The sequence below is a fragment of the Helianthus annuus genome, chromosome 2, assembly GCF_002127325.2.
Source record: "Helianthus annuus cultivar XRQ/B chromosome 2, HanXRQr2.0-SUNRISE, whole genome shotgun sequence".
In the NCBI taxonomy this organism is placed as follows: domain Eukaryota; kingdom Viridiplantae; phylum Streptophyta; class Magnoliopsida; order Asterales; family Asteraceae; genus Helianthus; species Helianthus annuus.
The window spans coordinates 142,696,865-142,705,961 of NC_035434.2; the positions used below are offsets into that span (position 1 = coordinate 142,696,865).

Genomic DNA, 9,097 nt, shown 5'->3' on the forward strand with positions numbered 1-9,097 from the left:
AACAAATTTATAGGTAGATTTTTCTAGTATGAAACATTTATAATAACTTCCAAGGAGTATACAACAACACAAGTGGTGATACTATTATTTAGATATTGGTGAAGTATTGGTGTCTTCCTATATCCAACCTCGCTAACTCCAATGACAGGCAAAGGCCTGTCCATAAGAGAACCCCGAAACGAAAAGCCTTCTACCTTTACTTTATTGTCTGCCGTTAAATGAAAGTGGATTAGAGTTCCCCTATGAGAATGGGGCTGGTGAAATAGGAGACCTCAAGATGCCATACTTGACTATCACCGAAGAAATATCTCTCACACCTATATTGAAATTCCCCATGGAGGGCGTCAAATGCATCAAACACACCTATCCATGAATCCCTTACTCCGATCTGAAATGGCCAAGCAACAGAAGAGGCTACGGTAATGCTTCTACACCTTCAGCACAAAGAGATTGAGGCTATTCACCCAATTAAGTGATACGCTACCTAAATGTCAACCATTATTTTGGATATCTCTGTGAAAGCAGTAAAAGTTTCCTCCCTAGCAGTGGCCATTAAAGGTACGAAAGCACTTCTCCGAGATTGATACTTTTGAAGTCAAATCAAAGAACTCCCGTTCTGCTCCTGAGTGAGTCTCCCAAAGAGAGTTAATAACTAATATAATTTGAAAGAACATTTTGACCTAATTGAAACTTGCTCTTTATTTATTCCTCTCTTTTCTGTCATCCCTCTCAAAAACGAAGATTAAAGTGGTCTATAATTTACTGAGTACTCGGTATAGCTCAAGCATTCATGTATAAACCAGTGCAGACGGAGTAACACGAATATCCCCGGTGGTCAGTCCATTTCCATCAGCCGGCTGGTAGGAGCAAGAAGTTTGGGATATGTTTGGTGTTTCTTCCATCAATCATCCAGATCTATGCTGTATATCAACAGATTATGGTTTCAAGGGTCATCCATTACGAAAAGACCTTCCTCTGAGTGGATATGTGTAAGTACGCTATGATGATCCAGAGAAACGTGTGGTTTCTGAACCATTGAGATGACCCAAGAATTTCGCTATTTCGATTCTGCTAGTCCTTGGGAACAGCGTAGCGATGGATAATTCAGAATCAGAATAAGTCCAGGGGACAAATCAAAAGGAAATGTAATTTGCTTCATAAGAATCAGAATTCACTTCTATGAAAGACTTTCACGAGAATTGTCTTGATCGTCGGATATCATTGAGAAATAAATAGGAAGAAGTGTTATGGCCTGTGATTCTTCCCAGTATGGAATGAGTAAAGAATCAAGCTACAAGTCTCGATCTATACGAAAGGCACTGGTTTTTTTTCTTTCTTTCAGTTTCATTGATAGCAGAATATCTTGACTCTATAGGGGCGCTAGCGCTTTACTAATATAATAGAAAAAGGGTCTGAAAAACATAATAGGTTGTGCTGCTACTCTAGGCTCGCTTCTTCAAGCTCCACCCCTTGTTGAAAACGAAACTAACGAGCAATCAAACAAACTAAAGCGCTAACGTTATATTACTTAGTAAAGCAACCTTTCGCGCTAGGCGTTCACTTTTTTGTCTGGGCGGAAGCTGGCGGCGGGGCTTGCTTAACCAGGTACACGAAATTGGGATCTCTGTCACATGCAAATCTTTCTATCGGGAAAGAGTCGCTTATTCAATTCAAAGGGCTGATTATTTAGAACCTTGCTCATAAGATAAGTAAGAAAGCGTTGGTGGGATCGACAGGATGATGATGTGTATATAAATCAATAAAGAAGAAATGGCATGAGAAATTGAATATCGAGGAGGTGGATTGCCGATGTGGAAAACAGGGCAGGGATTCTCTATAATGAAACTGTAGACCAATTGAAAGAGATGTAGCACAGCTTGGTAGCGCCTTTGTTTTAGGTCAAATCACGGGTTCCAATCTTGTCATCCCTACCTATTCTTCTCCTCTGGGCAGTCACGAGGGATCTATTGGGATCGATTCGGACATACATCATTTTCATTTTATGAGACTATCTGTATGTTTAGTATTGGGGGTACAAAAAGAATCCTTTTCTTTCTAGTCGTATTTACTGTTACAAGAAAGCGTTCTTAGTTCAGTTCGGTAAAACGTGGGTCTCCAAAACCTGATGTCGTAGGTTCAAATCCTACAGAGCATGATTCTATTATTGTTAGGTCTAATTAGAATTCAATAACTTCACTCATTTGAACAGCAACCTGAATTGAACCTCCCGCGGATAAAAAATGAGGAAGTCAATAAAAAAGATGTTCATGAATCAAAGGTCCAACTGATCGTCGCGTGTGTATTGTAAATATGCAGTTACGAATAATCCAGAAAACAAGTAATAGGAATTAGACCTAACACGATTCCAAATAGAAAAACTTCAAGCATTTCGATTTATTTGAAAGGGGAAAATATATAGGGTTCCAAACCTAAATCAACATCCGAATCACCCATGAATCTCAATGACCAAGAATTGGCAATTGACGTGGGAAGGAACTATACCTGGAATCTCACAGAAAGATTCTTCATCTGTTACATATACTCATCCCACGATTCCGAATCAACAGACCCCGTTACCGAGATATGGCAACTCTTTTTGAAAGTCATAGTAATGTTCCTTCTGCTAAACCTGGGATATTCAATTTCGATGTTGCTATAGGAAGCTCGAGCGGATGTGGTGTCACACCCCAACCAATGGCGGAATCATCGGGGCGCGACACTAGGCGAATCGGATTGCTCAAGAGAATCCATAACAACTATTTAGTGACAATACTTAATGCGTTCATTATCCCATACTAATAAACAATATTTCAGCAAACAGTTATACAGATTTCATGTCTCTCAAACAATACAAATCCGACAACCTAGATTTTATGTGGGTTTCTAGACTTCCTAATCTTGATTCGAGATAACATGCGATTAACCTGCAACATACGTTAAAATAATGTCAATACAGAAATGTATAGGCGAGTATACAGGTTTGATATAATAGTAAAGTAGATAAAGTGTTGCGAACTTCCTCATACATAAACATGATACAACACAACACATATACTCACAAGACAATTACTACCAGCTAAGTCCCGAGATGACTGCGAAGGAGAGCCAATAGGGCGTGTTATCCTTAACTAGACCCTATCGGGTGTGAGTCGAACTATAGTGCCATACTAGCTAAGGTGGAACGTAACGAGTAAGAGACCTAGCACATATGTATCAAGCATCACGTGTAAATATGTACGTCAGTCATTCGCATGTGATAGTTGTCACGAACCTCGCCCCGGTTTAACCAGGTCCAGAGCCGCGAGGCAGGAAATCCCGTGGTATTATATTTTAAGCGACAGCGGAAGTCTTTTTTTAAAACAGGATCTTTTAATATTAAAACTTGCCCGTTTACATAAATTAGGGATAAAATCCCCTTAATTTACATTAACATGATTTCACTGGGAAATCTTTATTTTTACAAAACATGTTTCTTTTATTTATACTGAGCCACTTCTCTAAGCTTGTAGTGCTTCACGGCACTTTTCTTTGCTCACAATAGATCACCTGAAACATGTTTGAAAAAGATTTTGTCAGCGGGGAAACACTGAGTGAATCATTCAGTTTACTAAAATGACACATTTGTTATAATTGACAGTATTAAGAGCGATCACAATGTTTCTGATATCAAACCAACTACCCACTGTACTTTGTCACTCGACCCATTGGCCCTCTAATTGTCCAATGGTGTCTGTGATTATGGTCATATCACCCATTGGCTGCCCCAATGGTGAAGATTATCAAGTAATGTATACAAAACCCCACATACCGGCTGTAATTTGGTGATTACAAAGACTTAATCCCTGTAATTATAACTTTGAAAATAACTTGGAGTTTTGTAAAACAGTTGATAAAAAGAGAATGACTCACATTGCAGATTTAACAAGCAGTGTATAAGCTTACTGATTAGCCTTGATTAACCTAATTTAAATAACAATGCACACAAACTGGGTTAGTAACTAATACAGCAGTTACGACAATTCACGAGATTAAACCCTCACAACGATTGACAAAGTGCAATACTTAAACATCCAGCGGATTCACAACGAATGACAGAGTATAGCCCGAATTTGGACAGCACTCAAGCATTCAAGTCAAAATCACGACGAATGACAAAGTATAAACTCAATTTGAGCAGCACTTAAACATACGTTGGATAGTTTCAATCGATCGGACGTTGAATCGTAATAGCGATCGAGTTATTACCCTGATTGCGGCAGCAATTAGTGATCCGTGTGTGTTTTTAGAAGTGTTTCTGTGATATCTCAGTCTACGTAATGAGAATTTACGTCGTTCTAGTACCAAACTTCGATTGCCAATGTATGCTATTTATACACTAATTTTGACATGCTTACGGACCGTAAGACTTTTATCCCATATGGTCCGTAAGGGACACCTAATCACTATAGGGTAGCCATGTCTGGGACTAGCCTAGCTGAGTTGACAACTTCGTAAAATTCGAATTTGCCAGGGTTTTATTCAGATAATCGTAACTAGGGTTCCCCCCCCCTGAGTTTTAGGGGCCCTGATCCTAATTCTGATTGTTCTGAAAATTTTAGGGTTTATGCAGAATTACTTGGGTTTCTCAATTAGGGTTTCCTTATGGGATAATTAACATAATAGGTATTGATTTTAGTGAGAGTTGTTACATCCTCCCCACCTTAAGAAAAATCTCGTCCTCGAGATTTACTGGAATAAATGAGGATATTTCCGCTTCATTTCTGATTCCAGCTCCCAAGTGTATTCTGGTCCTCTTTTTGAATCCCATTTGACTTTGACTAGTACTAGACGTTTGTGCTTGAGAAATTTAACTTTCCTGTCTTCTATTTGTAGTGGTTTCTCTACGAATTTCAGCTTTTCATTTATCTCTACATCTTGAAGAGGTACTACCAGGGATTCGTCTGATAAACATTTCTTGAGATTGGATACATGAAATACATCATGTACTCCAGCTAATTCTTCTGGTAGTTGTAAATGATAAGCAACTGGTCCGATTCGTTGCTTTATTAGAAATGGTCCTACGTATCTGGGACTCAGCTTTCTTTCTTACCGAATCGTACTACTCCTTTCCAAGGAGAGACTTTCAAAAGTACTTTGTCTCCTACTTGAAACTCTAGTGGCTTGCGGCGATTGTCTGCATAGCTTTTCTGGCGATCTCGAGCCGTCTTCAGTCTTTCCTTGATTTGAGTTATTTTATCAGTAGTTTCTTGCACAATTTCAGGTCCTGATAATTGACTTTCTCCTATTTCTGCCCAACAAACTGGAGTTCTGCACTTACGTCCATATAGTGCTTCAAATGGAGCAGCTTCAATACTTGAGTGATAACTATTGTTATAGGAGAATTCAATTAAGGGTAAGTGGTTATCCCAATTACCACCGAAATCAATTACACATGCTCGGAGCATATCTTCCAAGGTTTGTATCGTCCTTTCACTTTGTCCGTCTGTTTGAGGATGATATGTAGTACTTAAATTTAGTCGGGTTCCCATTGCTTCTTGGAAACTAGTCCAGAAATTGGAAGTGAAACGACTATCCCTATCCGATACAATGGAGAGTGGAACTCCATGTAAGGATACTACTTCGTCTATGTACAACTTGGCTAACCTTTCCATGCTAAAGGTTTCCTTCATAGGTAGAAAATGAGCTGATTTGGTTAATCGATCCACAATTACCCAAATTGCATCATTACCTTTTCTGGTTTTGGGTAACTTAGTAACAAAATCCATTGTTATGAGTTCCCATTTCCATACAGGCATTTCTAACTGTTGTAGTAGTCCTGAAGGTTTCTGATGTTCTGCTTTTACTTGTGAACAAGTAAGACACTTAGATACGTATTCAGCTATGTCCTTTTTCATTCCTATCCACCAAAAATTGTTTCTGAAATCTTGGTACATCTTATTGTTTCCTGGATGCATGGTATACCTTGATTTATGAGCTTCTTCTAAAATCTTATTTCTTAATTCCCCCTGCTTAGGAACCCAAATTCTTTTCTTGTGGAATCTCCAAATTCCATCATTTCCTTGCTCTAGTTCCTTTATATAACCTTTCATTCCTTCAGCATTGTCTTTGATTGCTGTTTCCTGAACTTTCTTCAATTGTTCCATTAAATCTACTTGTAGATTTAATCTAAGAGCACGGACTCGTTTTTGCTTCTCCTGATACTTACGACTTAAGGCATCAGCGACTACGTTCGCCTTTCCTTCGATATTGAATATCACAGTCGTAATCGCTTAGGATTTCCATCCATCTTCTTTGCCTCATATTTAACTCTTTTTGCCCAAATATGTACCTTAAACTTTTATGATATGTATAAATAGTAAACTTACTTCCATACAGATAATGTCTCCAGATTTTAAGGGCAAAAATTATGGCTCCTAATTCTAAGTCATGAGTCGTATAATTTTCTTCGTGCTTTTTCAACTGCCGGGAGGCATACGCAATTACCTTCTTGCGTTGCATCAACACACATCCGAATCCTAATTTTGAAGCATCACAATATACTTCAAAATCTTCTGTTCCTTCGGGTAAGGCTAAAATTGGAGCATTCGTCAATCTGTGCTTTAAAATCTTAAAAGCTTCTTCTTGTCTAGGTCCCCATTCAAACTTAACGGCTTTACAGGTCAACTTAGTCAAATGTACAGCTATCTTAGAAAAATCCTTAATAAATTGTCTGTAGTATCCAGCTAAGCCTAGAAAACTTCTAATTTCCATAGCTGTTTGCAGGATCTACGTGAATTCCTTCGTGATTCACCATGTGACCTAAAAATTGTACTTCTTGCAGCCAGAATTCACACTTCGAGAATTTGGCGTAAAGCTTTTCCTTTCTTAACAAAGTTAAGAGTGCATGTAGGTGCTCACAATGTTCTTCCTGACTTTTGGAATAAATAAGTATATCGTCGATAAAAACGATTACAAATTTATCCAAGAATGGTTTACAGATCCGATTCATCATGTCCATAAATGCTGCTGGAGCATTTGTTAGTCCAAAGGGCATGACTGTAAACTCATAATGGCCATACCTAGTTCTGAAAGCAGTTTTAGGTATGTCTTCTTCTTGTACTTTCAGCTGGTGATATACGGCTCTTAGGTCTATCTTAGAAAAATACCTAGCGCCTTGGAGTTGATCAAAAAGATCATCAATCCTAGGTAATGGATATCGATTCTTAATTGTAACTTTATTTAGTTCCCTATAATCGATACACATCCTCATCGATCCATCTTTCTTTTTTACAAACAACACTGGTGCTCCCCAAGGGGATGAACTAGGTTGTATAAATCCTTTGCTTAGCAATTCATCTAATTGCTTTTTCAGTTCTAGCATTTCGGTGGGTGCTAATCGATAAGGTGCCTTGGCTATTGGTGTAGTACCCGGAATTAGATGAATTCTAAACTCTACTTCTCTATCGGGTGGTAACCCAGGTAATTCTTCTAGAAAGACATCTGAGTATTCTGAGACTATAGGGATGTCCTGGAGTTCCTTACTTTTAGTGGTAATGATTACGGAAATCATATACACCATTTCTTGTTTTCTTGAATAACTAGCCAACTTCATTACTGAAATGAATTTCAGTGGCTTTCGAGGTCTATCTCCTGTAATTAAAATTACCTCTCCTGTGGGGGTACGGATTTCTACGGAATTCTTATCACAAAGGATTCGAGCATGGTTGGCTACTAACCAATCCATTCCTAATACTACATCGAATCCAGCTAATTTCATATGTAATAGGTTTGCAGAGAACTTATGACCTAAAAGTTCTATCTTTCCTTCTTGCAAAACCTTATCTATGTTAACAGAATTCTCTTCTGCCGTTTCGACTGTAAAATTTTGCATAAGGGTAGTTAAGGGTAACTTAAGAGATTGGCAAAATGAAGTATTGATAAAACTTTGGTTTGCACCAGAGTCAAATAATACTTTCGCATAAACGTCGTGAACTAAAAACGTACTAGCTATAACGTCAGGAATTAGTTCGGCTTCCTGAGTAGTCAATTGAAATGCTCGGGCATTCTTCTTTGTTGTTCCATCAGCTGGTTTGCCTTTATTGTCTGCGATTTTAATCAATTTAGGACATTCTGTTTTGTAATGTCCTGTTTCTCCACAGTTATAGCAGACTATGGTTTTCTTTTTGCAGTTTTCTTCACTATGTCCCACAGATTTGCAAAAATTGCAGGTTATATTACATCTTCCATAATGTTTCTTTTTGCAATTTCTGCAGAATGGCGGGTTTGAAGATTGCCCTGTTCTTCTTCTTTTGAAGCTGTTATTATTACCCGTATGAAATCCTTGGGTAATTTTCTGAGCTAATTCCTTCTTCCTGTTTTCATCTCTTGTGCGTACCAGTTCATCGGTTAGGGTATTAGCTAATTCCACAGCATCGTCAATAGTGCGTGGTCTCGCTGCTTTAACGATGTTACGGATTTCACTAATTAATCCCCAAATATAACGGGAGATGAGCACCGGTTCTGGCAAAGCCAGTGTTGGTACTACTCTCGCATATTCAAAGAATGTCGAAGTATAACCGCGACACTCTACGCCTACCATACGATGGCTTAGGAACTTATTCGCCATTTGTTCCTTTTCATATTCGGGACAGAATTTTCTTTCTACAAGGTTCTTAAATTCTTCCCAGTTCATAGCATAGGCCATCCTTCTTCCTTTTGCTTGTAATACTGTATTCCACCACTCTAGCGCCCCTTCTTTGAACAAATTTGACGCATACATCACCTTATCTTCTTCGGCACATTTACTTATTGCAATTACTGTTTCGGTTTTCTCTAACCAACGCAGTGTTGCAGTTGCCCCTTCATTACCTGCAAATTCTGCTGGTTTACGGGCAAGGAATTCTTTGTAAGTGCAACCAGGAGTTGCAGCTTTCATTTTCTTAGGAAGTGGGGCCTGTCGTGGATTATTATCGTCATGATTGCCGCCTCCATTTATGTTGTTACTGTCGTTATCTTCCAGAGTACGTTTGCTAGGAATGATTTGTTGTGGTTCAGCAGGTTTCTAAGCAGCAGCCAGGATGGCTGGAATAGCATTGGCTATCCCTTGAGCAACAATGTT

At 38.7% G+C, this 9,097-nt stretch overlaps 1 non-coding gene across 1 annotated transcript; it reads left to right on the plus strand.

Moving 5' to 3' along the window:
- Positions 1 to 2,081: 2,081 nt before the first annotated feature.
- On the plus strand, positions 2,082 to 2,155 carry TRNAW-CCA. The gene has a single exon. It is a non-coding gene; the product is annotated as a tRNA-Trp (tRNA).
- The last annotated feature ends 6,942 nt before the right edge of the window (positions 2,156 to 9,097 follow it).